Source organism: Lathyrus oleraceus, chromosome 2 (genome assembly GCF_024323335.1).
Source record: "Lathyrus oleraceus cultivar Zhongwan6 chromosome 2, CAAS_Psat_ZW6_1.0, whole genome shotgun sequence".
NCBI classification, from domain to species: domain Eukaryota; kingdom Viridiplantae; phylum Streptophyta; class Magnoliopsida; order Fabales; family Fabaceae; genus Lathyrus; species Lathyrus oleraceus.
The window spans coordinates 338,214,927-338,230,919 of record NC_066580.1 but is presented as its reverse complement, the minus strand read 5'-3'; positions in this window follow the sequence as shown (position 1 = coordinate 338,230,919).

Sequence of the window (15,993 nt, the reverse complement as noted above, 5' to 3'; positions counted from 1 at the left end):
AAGCTCTTCTAGTTCCTCATTGAATCTCTTCAACAACCCTTTGCAGAGTAGAACGAAATTGATTATGGCTGGAGGAGTGCTATCTTCTTTCAACTCTTCGACTGCGTCTCTCAACCTCCATGGCAATTCTTTAGCTGCCCAATTACAGAATCCTACTAGCCCATCGAGTTTTGCACGAAACTTATCCCTGCCCCCTTGTAAGAAGTCTATGGTCTTCTTAAAGGATTCATAATCTTCAATCACATAGTCTCGCTCTTTCAGCCATATGGAGTTGTCTTGGCGTAATGACTCTAGCTGGTTCTTCCAATAGCTTACAGACTCCCAGGCATCTCTTACTTCTCGACACTTCTCCTCCCATACCATGGGTGACACCCTAGAAGCTTCACTGGCTAGTTTCTTGAGTCGGCGCTCCTGATCTACTTCTGCTTTTGCCTGACGAACAGAATTGGTTAGTTCTTTTATCTGAGACCCAAGTGTATCCCTTGTCGTCTTGTTCTCCTTTGTGGCTAGATGCCACCAACACTCATTGTCTTGACATTCTTTCTGAGCTTGTCGTAGTTGACCTTTAAGAGTATCCAAACAATGATCAGCCTGTTCTAATCCCACTTTGATCTTCTTTCTCTTATGCTCCTCCTTGTTGAACTTTTCCACATGTGCTTGAAGTTGTGCCTCTTTTCTCTCAAGCTCCCACTTCATATTATTTTTCTCATTGGTGGTTTGTTGGAGTTTTATCTGCAGCTCTTCATTATCTTTTTCTAACTTTTCCATGGCGGTCTTGAGTTCCTCCATTTCTTCAATAGGGACATGGGTGAGCTTAGGTTCAGGAAGAGGTATAGGTGTCCGAATGACAAATGGCATTTTAATTATTTGCACCCTTTCCTTTACCCACTAAAAATATGGTTCTTTTGTAATCCCATTTGCTCTCCCTAACTCAGCTTTTCCTTTTCGATTGACATTTTTCCAAGCTTCTTTGATTCGCTGGAATAAGCTAGGATTCTCAGCCCCAAAGTCAAGTAATAAGAAAGCTTCCAAATAATTTGCCTTTGGAGGGCCTTCCATTGGGTAGCCAAGTTGTCTGAGCGATAGAACTGGATTAGCATTTACACATCCTTGAGTTCCAATAAGCGGTAGATTTGGGAAATCTCCACAACTGGATATGATGTCTACGTTGATATATTCTTTGGAGTACCAAGAGAGATCTTCAAATCGGAGTGATCCCAATCTCTGAGGCCAACTAACATCTGACTGTTCAACCCAAGCACCTGTCTTCGGAAGATGTTCCAGAAACCACTGATACAATAAAGGAGCACAACAAGCAATCAATCCCTTCTTCTTAGTATACCTATGACTTATGTGATAATAGACATCGGCTAACAAAGTGGGTACTGGCTTCCCAGTAAGGAAAACACAAATGGCAGTCATGTCTACGAAACCATCCATATTCGGGAACAGGACGATGCCATAGATAGCCAATGCAATAGCAGAGTAACAAGCATCCCAACTTTCTGCCTTCAACAGGGTATGAGCTCTTTCAAAAAGAAAACTTAGTGAAAACCCTTTGGTATTCCCTTTGGTCTCTAAGTTGTCTTTTGCTTCCTTTTCATCCATGTGAAACGCACTAGCAATGACCTCAAGGGGCAAAGATTCATCTGTCCCTTCAAATAGTGACTTGTCCTTCATAGGGATCCTAACAAGACGCTTGAATTCTTCCAACGTTGGTGCTAGCTGGAAGTCTTGGAATGTGAAGCATCTTAAAGGTAAGTCATAAAATTGGGCTAAAGTGATCAAGGCTGTATGGTCCACTTGTTGATTGAGGATGCTGAGCAAATTGCCATAGTTCTTTCCAAAGTTGATTCTGTATACAGGGTGCATCTGAGAGACCAGGCTACGTAAGCTCCTTAGATCAGGATCTTTGAACTTGAATGAGTAAATGTTCCTTTTGCTTGATTCCATGTTTCTTGAATTATGTTCTAATAAGGTTCTCAGAGTCATAGATCGAGGTTGGGAATACCACTGTAAGGTAGTAATACGCCCAAGGGATCTCATCTGATTGGGGCTTTCGTATTACCCTAATAAGTCTGAGACTTTTCAGGTAAATACTACATAACCACCTGATATAATGGGTTAAAAGGTCCCTAGAGTCATTGATCCAACTTGAGAATACTATCGCCGTGACGAAAACTCGTCGGGCAATAATATTTCAAGAGAATCTCCTCTAGGCGGGGTCTTCGTTTCTTCCCAACAAGGAAGACTCCTTGTGGGCGCCCACTACGCAACCACCAACTTAATCTTATGGTTTTTCTCAGACTCGGGTGGAGAGCCTATCTCACAAAGTATCACCAACCATAGAACCCCAAATAGGACATAATCAATAAATCACAGTAATTATAATCATGACAACATAATAATAACAAAATAAATAACAAACAGATAAAATTAACACACAATACATTAACTGAACTAAGTTAGGCTTCACTCTCTCTTGCTTGGAGCTAGTCCCCAGCAGAGTCGCCATCTGTCGCATCTCGAAAAATACGATTCCTCGCGATGGTCGCGGAAAAATTTAATGTTCGAATAGAGTCGCCACTGAACTTTATTTATCCCAACAAAGGGATAGGAAAATATCGATAAAACCTTTAGGAAATGGAATAATGGTCATCGCAACCATATTCGGGTTCGGGAGTGGATTACGTAAGAGGAAGGTATTACCACCCCTTACGTCCGTTGTACTCAACGGGAACCTTTTAGTTCTAATTTGCATTTTGTGTGTTAATTTATGTTTGTTTGTTATCTTTGGGTTATAAAATATTAAAAAATAGAAATGGATGGGAACCTCAAAAAAGGAAAGGGGAGGTTTTTTATTAGTGTGCTCGCGAAGATACAACAATCTCCTGCCTACATATCCTTATCCTATAATAAGGAAATCAGAGCATTCGTAGTTCGGGGAACTACGGTTAGTTGGTGTTTTTTAATGAACAACTGTTTAGATCGCATCCTAAAGGCTAAACATTGGCTTGTCTACTCTCGGCGGAGGCTTAAGCATTAGTTTGTTGTGCGCATCAGAAAGGATTAAATAGTGTTCTTTTGAAAAGAGTTTTGATCACACGAGGGTGATAAGTTGGATTAATATGTTGGATATTTTGTTTGGTTGAGATGTTTTTCGTTGGATGACGATTACTCGGATATTCGAGTAAGACAACTCATATCCTAACAGTCGGGAAAGGGAATAGAAGACTCTAGACCACCTTCTTTTTCATCCTTAATTATAGAAAGGATTGGATAATAATTAAGGTGTTTTGAAAGGATGACGAATACTCGGATAATCGAGTAAGACAACTCGTATCCCAATAATCGGGAAAGGGAATAGAAAACTCTAGACCACTTTCTTTTTCATCTGAGTGATTATGAAAATAAGGTTGTATATGGTGGATGTATTTTTAAAATGAACGACAAGTACTTGAATAACTGAGTAAGACAACTCATATCCAAGCATTTGAGAAGAGGAGTTGAAAGCTCAAAACCATCTCCCTTTTCGTATAGTTCGTTGTGAAAATGATTTGATTAAGTTGTAAGTTGGTGGAAAAATGACAATTGTTCGACTGACCGAGTAAGAAAACTCGTATTCAAACAAATGAGGAGAGAAGTTGAAGACTCAAAGTCATCTCCTTTTTCATTTAGCTTATTATGAAAATAATTTGATTTAATCGGGTTTAGAAGTTTGTAGAGGAACGACAATTATTTGAATAACCAAGTAAGAGGACTTGTATTCAAATAGTCGTGGAGAAAAAATTGAAGACTCAAAGTTATCTCCCTTTTAGTTTCTTGTTATAAAACGATTTGATTTGTTTGTGCTTAAATGGATTAGAAATGACGACCATTTGACTAATCGAGTAAGAAAACTCGTATTCAAATAATCGAGGAGAGGAGTTGAAAACTCAAAACCATCCCCCTTTTCATTTTCAAATGAAGTGTCGTTTAGATGTGATTAAGTATTTTAATTTAACTTTCGATGTCGGATCGAGGTTTTAAAAATTGCATTCTTGTGAATGAATTGAATTTATTTAGTGAATGGTCCATTTAATCGATTAATTAAAACTGAGTATGTCTCATTGTAAGAAAGCCCAAGAGTAAGCCATGTGAGGTTGATGGCGATGCTTTTACAAGCGATCGACTTACATAGGTGTTTTGAAAAACGGGCTCGACTTTGAATCGAGAGGTTTTATTTGTTTTTTTAAAAAAAAAATTGGTTTGAATTGATGGCATGGGAATTATAATCTTTTTTGTATTTTTTTAAGTCTTTATCATTTTTAGGTTCATTTTAAGATGAGATGAAGGTTGTACAATGATATAAAGTAAATATAAAAAATAAATGTTAGAAGCGGAATTTAAAAGAGTTAGATGTTAATTGCGGTAATTAAAAATTAGAGTTAATCGTTAAATGTTAGGTGTTAATTGAAATCAACATGGAATAATCAAGAGAATTGCAATAAAATATTAAATCTAAAACAAATAACTAAAGTTTAAACAATTAATAAAAGTATCATTAAATTAAAACTCAAAACAATATTAAACTATCAAAAATCTCAATTCTAAACTATTATCCAAAATATTAATTTTAAAATATTAACAAAGATTAAATTCTAAAATCATTCTAAATTAAATTAAAATTCTAAAACAATTTTAAATCACCTTATAATTCTAATCAATCTACAATCATTTCTAAAAAAAGAAATCTAATTAAATTCTAAAATATTAACAAAGATTAAACTCTAAAATCATTCTAAATTAAATTAAAATTCTAAAACAAATCTAAATCATAATAGAATTTTAATTAATCTACAATTATTTCTAAATAAGAAATGATCTAATTAAATTCTAAAATATTAACAAAGATTAAATTCTAAAATCATTCTAAATTAAACTAAAATTCTAAAATAAATCTAAATCACAATAGAATTCTATCTAATTAAATTCTAAAATATTTTCAAAGATTAAATTCTAAAATAATTCTAAATTATATTAAAAAATCTAAAATAATTTCAAATCACCTGATAATTATAATTAATCTACAATTATTTCTAAATAAAAAATTATCTAATTAAATTCTAAAATATTAACAAAGATTGAATTCTAAAATCATTCTAAATTAAACTAAAATTCTAAAATAAATCTAAATCACAATAGAATTCTAATTAATCTACAATTATTTCTAAATAAAAAATTATCTAAATAAATTTTAAAATATTAACAAAGATTAAATTCTAAAATCATTCTAAATTAAACTAAAAATTCTAAAATAAATCTAAATCACAATAGAATTCTAATTAATCTACAATTATTTCTAAACTAAATTTATCTAATTAAATTCTAAAATATTTTCAAAGATTAAATTCTAAAATCATTCTAAATTAAACTAAAATTCTAAAATAAATCTAAATCACAATAGAATTCTAATTAATCTACAATTATTTCTAAATAAAAAATTATCTAAATAAATTCTAAAATATTAACAAAGATTAAATTCTAAAATCATTCTAAATTAAACTAAAAATTCTAAAATAAATCTAAATCACAATAATCTACAATTATTTCTAAACTAAATTTATCTAATTAAATTCTAAAATATTTTCAAAGATTAAATTCTAAAATCATTCTAAATTATATTAAAAAATCTAAAATAATTCCAAATCACCTTATAATTATAATTAATCTACAATTGTTTCTAAATAAAAAATTATCTAATTAAATTCTAAAATATTAACAAAGATTAAATTCTAAAATCATTCTAAATTAAACTAAAATTCTAAAATAAATCTAAATCACAATAGAATTCTAATTAATCTACAATTATTTCTAAATAAAAAATTATCTAATTAAATTCTAAAATATTAATAAAGATTAAATTCTAAAATCATTCTAAATTAAACTAAAAATTCTAAAATAAATCTAAATCATAATAGAATTCTAATTAATCTACAATTATTTCTAAACTAAATTTAACATTTCCAATATTTCTAAATCCAACTCTTCATAAAAATTATAAGCTAAATCTAAAAAATTCTAATGAACCTAAATTCCTAATTATTTCTAATATTTCTAATACTATTTCTAATCCTAAAATTATTTCTAATTAATCCTAATCATAACTAATTTAATCTAATTAATACCTAATCATCTAATTAAGCTAAGTAATCTATATTAACTAAATTTAATCAACTAGTAACCCAAAACAAAGGAATAAGCCTAAAGAAGTTGAGAATGGGCTCAACAAAGGATATCAGAGCCCATTCAGATGGGGTGCAGTAGCATTGAGGGAGTGTACACGCAGGCCAAAATTGCTTGGGCCAAAGGCCCAAGTTCTCACCAACATAATTAGGTTTTTACAACAGAAACTTCAGATCGTACCTTCAAAAATTTCCTAGAATGAGCGATTGTGGTTGTGAGACCTCACAGACCAACTGAAGCCGCCATGGAGGTTGCGCCGGTGAGGAGCGATTGAAGGTCGATTGTGGCCGGCGGAGAAACTGTGGTTTTGTGAGGGTGCTCGTTGGAGGTAGAAAATGAGGGTGTGGAGCGTGTGGGTTCGCGGTCGAAGGAGGAGAAGAGGTGCGCGTTTGGAGGTTTGGAAGGATCCGTTGGAAGGAGAAGAAGATGAAGTTGAGTTTGATGTGTCCCGTCTTCAGATAAGCCTCATTCTTCTGTTTTCGTTCTTAGGGTTTTCGAGAAATGTTATGGATGTTGTGTTCTGGGTTTGCAAAAAAATCGCTCCGTTGTTCTTGCTGTATTAACTTTTTTTAAAGATTTTTTGAAAGTATCTTGTTGTGTTTGGGTTCCAAGAAAAACGAACTGTTCGGGATGTTTTTGCTGTTGGTTCTTTAAGGTTCTCTTTGAAATATTGTTGTGCGTTCTTGTTTCGGGTTTTAGAAAAAATTCGTGTTGTGTATCTTGTTCTGTGGTTCTTGTTTTTTGGATCCTGAGAAAAATATCTTACTGTCTCTATCTGTTCATCTCCTTTTGAATCCGTTTATGAAGGATTTCTTAAGTCTAAAAAAAAAATCCTCTTTCCCTTTGTCCCACCCCAGATTATGTGGGATTTAATTTCTATTGATTTATTCTGTTTTAAGCTAATGTCAAAAGTGCTTTTTTGAGTATTCATGTTAACTTGCTGGATAAAGCTTCAAACTGAATGTTTCATTTAGTTATTTTTTAGCTCTCTAAGTGCTTTTGAAAAGTGCTTTTAAAATAAGCTATTTTTGTTCTCTGCAGATTACAACTCTGAGATGACCTGCTGGAATGGAAGGTGGCTGCTCCAAGCTTCAAGACAACCTGTTTTCATGACTAAGTCCAATGTGATTTCATCCTAATTGCTTGGTTTTGGTCATTAGGAACCTATTTCCATCTGTAGCAATTTTTACTGTAATTACTTAGTTTAGTTTTTTAGACAAAATGTATGTTTGGATTATTTGAGACTTATTGAATTAAATTTTAATTATGTAATTACCTTTTAATCTTTCAAAATTTAACTCAATATTTATTTATGTTAATCATTCAACTTTTTTTTAAAAACAACAAATTTCTAACTTGAGTATAATGACTTAATTTTAAAAACAACATATTTCTAACTTAAGTAAAATGACTTAGTTTTCAAAACAACATATTTCTAACTTAAGTATAATGACTTAATTTTAAAAACAACAACTTTTTAATTTAAGTATAATGACTTAATTTTAAAAACAAATTTCTAATTTAAGTATAATGAGTTAATTTAAAAAACAAATTTTTAATTTAAGTATAATGACTTAATTTTAAAAACAAATTTCTAATTTAAGTATAATGACTTAATTTAAAAACAAATTTCTAATTTAAGTATAATGACTTAATTTTAAAAAACAAATTTCTAATTTAAGTATAATGACTTAATTTTAAAAACAAATTTCTAATTTAAGTATAATGACTTAATTTAAAAAACAAATTTCTAATTTAAGTATAATGACTTAATTTTAAAAACAAATTTCTAATTTAAGTATAATGACTTAATTTAAAAAACAAATTTCTAATTTAAACACAAAAATCTAAATGTGGGACTTTTTATTTTAAAAAAAAACAATACAATTCTATTTTAAATACAAAAATCTAAACATGGGACTTTTAATTTAAAAAAACACAATTCTATTTTAAATACAAAAATCTAAACATGGGACTTTTAATTTTTAAAAAAACACAATTCTATTTTAAATACAAAAGTCTACACATGGGACTTTTAAATTAAAAAAAACACATACATGTTTCTAAAAAAATGCAAATTTAATTTGGGAACCCATGAAGAACTTAGAACTTGGTATAAATATTTGGGATGAGTAAATAGACTAGTAAATAGTGATCATAGAAATAATAACATGGCTTTTAATACTTACTAATAAAAAATAGGTTTTGGATTAGTAATGTAAAAAGATTCAAACCACATTTTAGATTATGAACACACTTATGCAAATGGGCCTTTGAAATAAAAAGATCTCATGGGTAAACCACAAATGGCCGGACAAAATTGGGGTATGACAGTATGAATCCTTTCTTGGAATCATGCATATTAAAGCGTCTTAGCACTTTGTCTATGTACGGACTCTGACTTAGGCCAAGCAGTTTTTGTGATCTATCTCTATAGATTCTTATTCCTAATATATAAGTTGCTTCACCTAGGTCCTTCATAGAAAAGTATTTACCCAACCAAGACTTTACTTTTTGCAAGGTAGGGACATCGTTTCCAATGAGTAATATGTCATCTACATATAATACCAGAAAAAAGATCATGCTCTCACTAACCTTCTTGTAGACACAAGGCTCACCTTCGTTCTTGATGAATCCATATTGTTTTACTGTTTCATCAAAACAAAGATTCCAACTTCTGGAAGCTTGCTTCAATCTATAGATTGATCTTTGTAACTTACATATCTTTTGGGTTTCTTCTGGTATGTAAAATCCTTCAGGTTGTGTCATGTACAAATCCTCAAGAAGATTCCCATTAAGGAAAGCAATTTTGACATCCATCTGCCATATTTCATAATCATGATATACAGCGATAGCAAGTAAAATCCGAACAGATTTAAGCATTGCAACTGGTGAAAAGGTTTCATCATAGTCAACCCCATGAATTTGTTTATATCCTTTTGCAACCAGTCTTTCCTTATAGGTATGTACCTTATGTAACACCCTTCTACCCAAACGACATATTTAAATAGATTATCAGAGTACAACATGTAGAAGAGTTTACATTTCTTACAACGTAACAATTTTCGCATCACAACATAAAACATATTATTTATTTTATTAAAACTTCGCAGCGGACAACCACACAAATATTATCATTCATCATACAATAATTCATAAAAATGTTTCAACATTATCTCACAAAATATCTCAACATATTAGTCATCATAAACAACTTAAATAATAACCAATTATCTATCGAATCCCATAACCCCGGTGTCACATGACCAGAGCATTTGACTCGACTCCGTAGAATAACTCTACACTTATTCTTCAAACCTCAACAATAGCTACTCCTCTTTATCTGCACATTGCTCATCATAGATGAACATAAACACATGCAGAAGGGGTGAGAATTACATTATTAAATAATAATATAACGACAGAATTATAAACATAAATATATTTCACATATGCCAACACAGCTCATCATATTCATCATAATCACATACTCATGAACATCAACAAAACAACATATCAAATGCAATGCACACACCCATGCATGACTCAACACGACTCGGTATACCCATTTTGTGACCAACTACAGGATCACCACTCCCAGATTCATCACCATAGAATCCGAGTTCCCCACAAGGAACCAAGCATCTCAACAAGCCCGGAGTCAACAACATCATTGGAACTCAGTCCGTTCATCACTAGGCATCGGCCTTTCATGAATGCATGCACACCAAACATGCATCATAATCAACATAGCAACAACAGCATCATATAGTCATGTTATCATCATCATTAATAACATGACATACAACTCAACAAAACAACAACAGTATCACAACGATATCACATCGTTACATAACACATTTAATTATTACCAAACACGTAAATTCATCATTATCATCATCATAAACACCTCATACACAATCATATAATCACTGTTAATTGTTTATAATACAAATACAACAACTTACTAAGAGTCTCACAACTCAACGTACCCCAAAACTCCCCACATCAACTTCTGCACAGCACAGTTCGCGCCGCGCAGCAGGGTTCGCGCCGCGAACGATGCGTTACAGAACTCCTCTGAATCCTGTCCAGTTCGCGCCGCGAACTAGGCTTCGCGCCGCGAATCGCGCGCGAACAGAAGCCCTCTGTTACGAAAACCAGCGCAGCTTTGCTTCTCTACTCGCCATAGCTCATACCCCAGGGCTAACAACCCAATATCCACATTAAACAGTCATATATACACAACATACTTCGATTATAATGCATATAACTCCACAAAACTCACAGATCGGAGAATTTTCCATCAAAACCCCAACTTTCCCAATCTCCCTAAAATCCCCAAAATCCATCAATAATCCAACAGATATCATGAATTGCTCGCGTATTATCGTTTAATAAGGTTCAGACCCCTTACCTCTTTGGATTGAAGGAAGCTCTGAGCAATCTTTGGCCTTTTCCTCTTCCTTCTCTTTCTCTTCAGCGTTTCTCCCCCTTTCTCTGATTCTGAGGCAAAACACGTGAAAACAACCTGAGTTCTCACTTTGGCCTCTTTTATCCAATTTCCACTTTTACCCTTCCACTCTTCATATTCCAATTATTTTATTTATTTAATTATTATTAAAATAAATAACATCTATAATAATAATAATAATAATCCAATAATTCAACTTTATTTAATTAAATTAATAAAATAATATTAACTCAATTAAATAATTCTCTTATTTTAATCGGGGTGTTACAACTCTCCCCCACTAAAAGAGTTTTCGTCCTCGAAAACATACCTCAAGCAAATAGAGCCGGATACGACTCCTTCATCTGATCTTCACGCTCCCAAGTCAAGCTCTCCCCAGCTGGACCTCCCCAAACAACTTTCACTAGAGCAATCTTCTTACCTCTTAGGGTCTTCTCTTCTCGGTCATCTATCCGAATTGGCAACACCTCAACGGTCAAATTATCCCTCACCTGGATATCATCCAACTGAACAACATGCGAAGGATCCGCAATATATTTTCTCAACTGAGATACATGAAACACATCGTGCAAATTAGAAAGCGACGGCGGTAAAGCTATCCGATACGCCACTTCCCCAACTCTCTTCAAAATCTGATACGGACCCACAAACCTCGGAGTAAGCTTTTTAGACTTTAAAGCTCTACCCACGCCTGTCGTCGGAGTAACTCTCAAGAACACATGATCTCCCTCTTGGAACTCAAGTGCCTTTCTCCTGTCATCATGATAACTCTTCTGACGACTCTGAGAAATCTTCATTTTCTCCTGAATCATCTTAACCCTTTCCGTCGTCTGCTGCACAATCTCCGGTCTGAGTACAACACTCTCACCTGATTCATACCAACACAATGGAGTTCTACACCTCCTACCATACAATGCTTCATATGGAGCCATACCGATACTAGCATGAAAACTATTATTATAAGTAAACTCCACCAACGGCAAATAACTATCCCAAGAACCACTCTGCTCCAACACACAAGCTCTCAACAAATCCTCCAAGGATTGGATAGTTCTTTCAGTCTGACCATCAGTCTGAGGATGATAAGCTGAACTCAACCTCAACTTAGTCCCCAACGCTTTCTGCAAACTTTCCCAAAATCTAGAAGTAAATCTGGGATCTCTATCAGACACAATACTGGATGGAATACCATGCAGCCTCACTATCTCCTCAATATACAACTCTGCCAACTTCTCTAAAGAGTGATTAATCTTCATCGGCAAGAAATGCGCCGACTTAGTCAATCGATCCACAATCACCCAAATAGAATCATTACCTTTCACCGTCCTCGGCAATCCCGTCACAAAATCCATGGAAATGCTATCCCACTTCCATTCAGGAATCTTCAAAGGTTGCATCATACCTGCCGGTTTCTGATGTTCAATCTTTGACTTCTGACAGGTCAAACAGGCATACACAAACTTAGCAACATCTCTTTTCATACCCGCCCACCAAAACAACTTCTTCAAATCTTGATACATTTTAGTTGCACCTGGATGGATGCTCAATCCACTCCTATGGCCCTCTTCAAGAATACTCTTTTTCAATTCAGACACCTCAGGAACACAAACTCTACCTTTAAATCGCAGGATGCCATTCTCATCAATCTCAAAATTACCACCATTACCCTGGTTAACCATAGTAATATGATCAACTAGAGCGACATCAACTTGCTGACCATTCCGAATATCTTCCAGAATTCCACTAGTCAACTTCAGCATACCCAACTTTACACTATCAGCGGAAACTTCACAACCCAAACTCATATCACGGAACTGTTCAATTAACTCAAGTTCCCGAACCATCATCATAGACATATGTAGAGACTTTCTACTCAGCGCATCTGCAACTACATTAGCCTTACCGGGATGATAACTCAATTCAAAGTCAAAATCCTTCAGTAATTCTAACCACCTTCTCTGCCTCATATTTAACTCTTTCTGATCAAACAGATACTTCAGACTCTTGTGATCACTGAACACTTCGAATCTGGAACCATACAGATAATGCCTCCACATTTTCAACACAAATACAACAGCTGCAAGTTCTAGATCATGCGTAGGATAATTCCTCTCATGAACTTTCAACTGTCTAGAAGCATAAGCTACAACTTTACCATTCTGCATCAAAACACCGCCAAGACCCATCAAAGAAGCATCACAATAAACAACGAAGGACTCACCAGGATTAGGCAAGATCAACACTGGAGCACTGGTCAACCGCCTCTTCAACTCAACAAAACTCGCTTCACAAGCTGCATCCCACACATACACTTGACCCTTCTTAGTCAACCGCGTCAACGGCAATGCCAATTTAGAGAAGCCCTCAATAAATCTGTGATAATAGCCAGCTAACCCCAGAAAACTGCGTATCTCAGTAGCAGACTTCGGAGTCTCCCACTGTAATACAACATCAACTTTAGCAGGATCAACAGAAATCCCACCACTCGAAATCACATGGCCAAGGAAACTCACATCCTTCAACCAGAACTCACATTTAGATAACTTTGCATATAATTTCTTTTCTCTTAACACCTGCAAAACAATTCTCAGATGTCCTGCATGCTCTTCTTCCGTCTTAGAATATATCAGTATATCATCTATGAACACCACAACAAAATTATCAAGGTACGGATGAAATATACGATTCATATATTCCATAAACACACCTGGAGCAGTAGACACACCGAACGGCATCACAGTGTATTCATAATGACCATACCTCGTACGGAAAGCAGTCTTTGCAATATCATCTGACTTTACTCGGATCTGATGATAACCCGACCGCAAATCAATCTTACTGAAAACATGAGCTCCAACCAACTGGTCCATCAAATCATCAATCCTCGGCAATGGATACCGATTCTTGATAGTCACCTTATTCAACTGCCGATAATCGACACACAACCTCATAGTACCTTCTTTCTTCTTCACTAACAATACTGGTGCACCCCAAGGAGAAACACTTGGACGCACAAACTTCTTCTCAAGCAGTTCTTCAAGTTGCTTCTTCAATTCAACTAATTCAGTTGCCGACATTCTATAAGGAGACATCGACACTGGACTCGTACCTGGTACTAAGTCAATGGCAAATTCGACTTCACGTTCTGGAGGTAGTTCACTTACATCCTCCGGAAACACATCCTGAAATTCACAGACAACAGGCAAATCTACACTCACCACTTTCTTATCCGCTTGCAGAGACGCAAATAAAGCGAATATCTGAGCTTCATCTTTCACAAATTCCCCCACCTGCCTAGCAGATAGAAATCTTGCCTCATCATTCTCACCAACTTCAGAAAACCGCACCGTCTTACTATAGCAGTTGATAAACACGCCATAGAATTCTAGCCAATTCATTCCCAGAATAATATCGATTTGGTGCAAGGGTAAGCACACCAAATCAACCACGAACTCTCTCTCAAAGATCGTCAAATGACAACCTCGACAGACAACAGAAGTCTTCACAGAACCATTAGCAGGAGTATCTATCACCATACTTCCGCCTAGGGACGACATAATCACACCAATCCTGGTCGCACACTCATACGAAATAAACGAATGAGTAGCACCAGTGTCAACAATAGCAAGCAATTCAACATTATTAATCAAGCAAATACCTTTAATCAGATTATCTTCTTTAGGAGCTTCAGTCCCACTCAGAGCAAACACCCTACCAGTAGTATGAGCTGCAGTAGCCGCCTTCTTCGGTTTCGAGCACTGCGAACTGATATGACCTTTCTCACCACAATTAAAACATGTCGGACCAGCATCCTTACATTCCGTAACTCTATGACCAGCCTGACCGCATCGGAAACATCTCAGCACTTTCTTGGTACAGCTATCAGCACGGTGGCCTGGCTCGCCACACTTGAAACATTTACCAGCTATGGGAGACCCTCCCCCACTTGACTTCTTCGCATCTACCACTTTCTGCTTACCTTTACCATTCGGAGATGCATAAGGACTACCCCGATCCTTACTCTTCTTCTCACTAAGACTCTTGTAGTGAGCAGTCCTAGCCTTGCTATCTTCATCAAATATCCTGCACTTATTAACCAGTGTAGGAAACCTACGAATCTCCTGATAACCAATGCCTTGTTTGATCTCGGGACGCAACCCGTTCTCAAACTTGACACACTTGGATTCCTCAGCATCAGCATTATTATAATGAGGACAATACTGCACCAGCTCCTCAAACTTCGAAGCGTAATCAGCAACAGACATGTTACCCTGCTTCAGTCCTAGAAATTCCATCTCCTTCTTACATCGCACATCAGCAGGAAAATATTTCTCCAGAAAGGCCGTCTTGAACCTTGCCCAAGTCATCTCAGCACCTGGTACTTCAATTCTCTGGCGGGTGTTATCCCACCAGTTTTCAGCCTCTTCAGATAACATATGCGTACTAAACTGCACCTTCTGTGCTTCAGTACACGTCATCACCCGGAAAATCTTCTCAATTTCCTTCAGCCAAATCTGAGCACCATCTGGATCATAGCGCCCTTTGAATGTAGGAGGGTTATTCTTCAGAAACCTTCCCACATTCCTAAACTCGTCGACCGGTGGATTCTGCTGCGCCTGCATAGCCTGCGCCATAGCAGCCAAAGCCTCAGCAATCGCACGGTCATTTTCTCCAGCCATACTCTGCACAACACAACTACAACCGTTAAATATCGACAGTGTCATTTACACTAATCGACCAACAGGGAAAACCTCACATTATGACTCGACTGGACTGACCATGCTCTGATACCACTAATGTAACACCCTTCTACCCAAACGACATATTTAAATAGATTATCAGAGTACAACATGTAGAAGAGTTTACATTTCTTACAACGTAACAATTTTCGCATCACAACATAAAACATATTATTTATTTTATTAAAACTTCGCAGCGGACAACCACACAAATATTATCATTCATCATATAATAATTCATAAAAATGTTTCAACATTATCTCACAAAATATCTCAACATATTAGTCATCATAAACAACTTAAATAATAGCCAATTATCTATCGAATCCCATAACCCCGGTGTCACATGACCAGAGCATTTGACTCGACTCCGTAGAATAACTCTACACTTATTCTTCAAACCTCAACAATAGCTACTCCTCTTTATCTGCACATTGCTCATCATAGATGAACATAAACACATGCAGAAGGGGTGAGAATTACATTATTAAATAATAATATAACGACAGAATTATAAACATAAATATATTTCACATATGCCAACACAGCTCATCA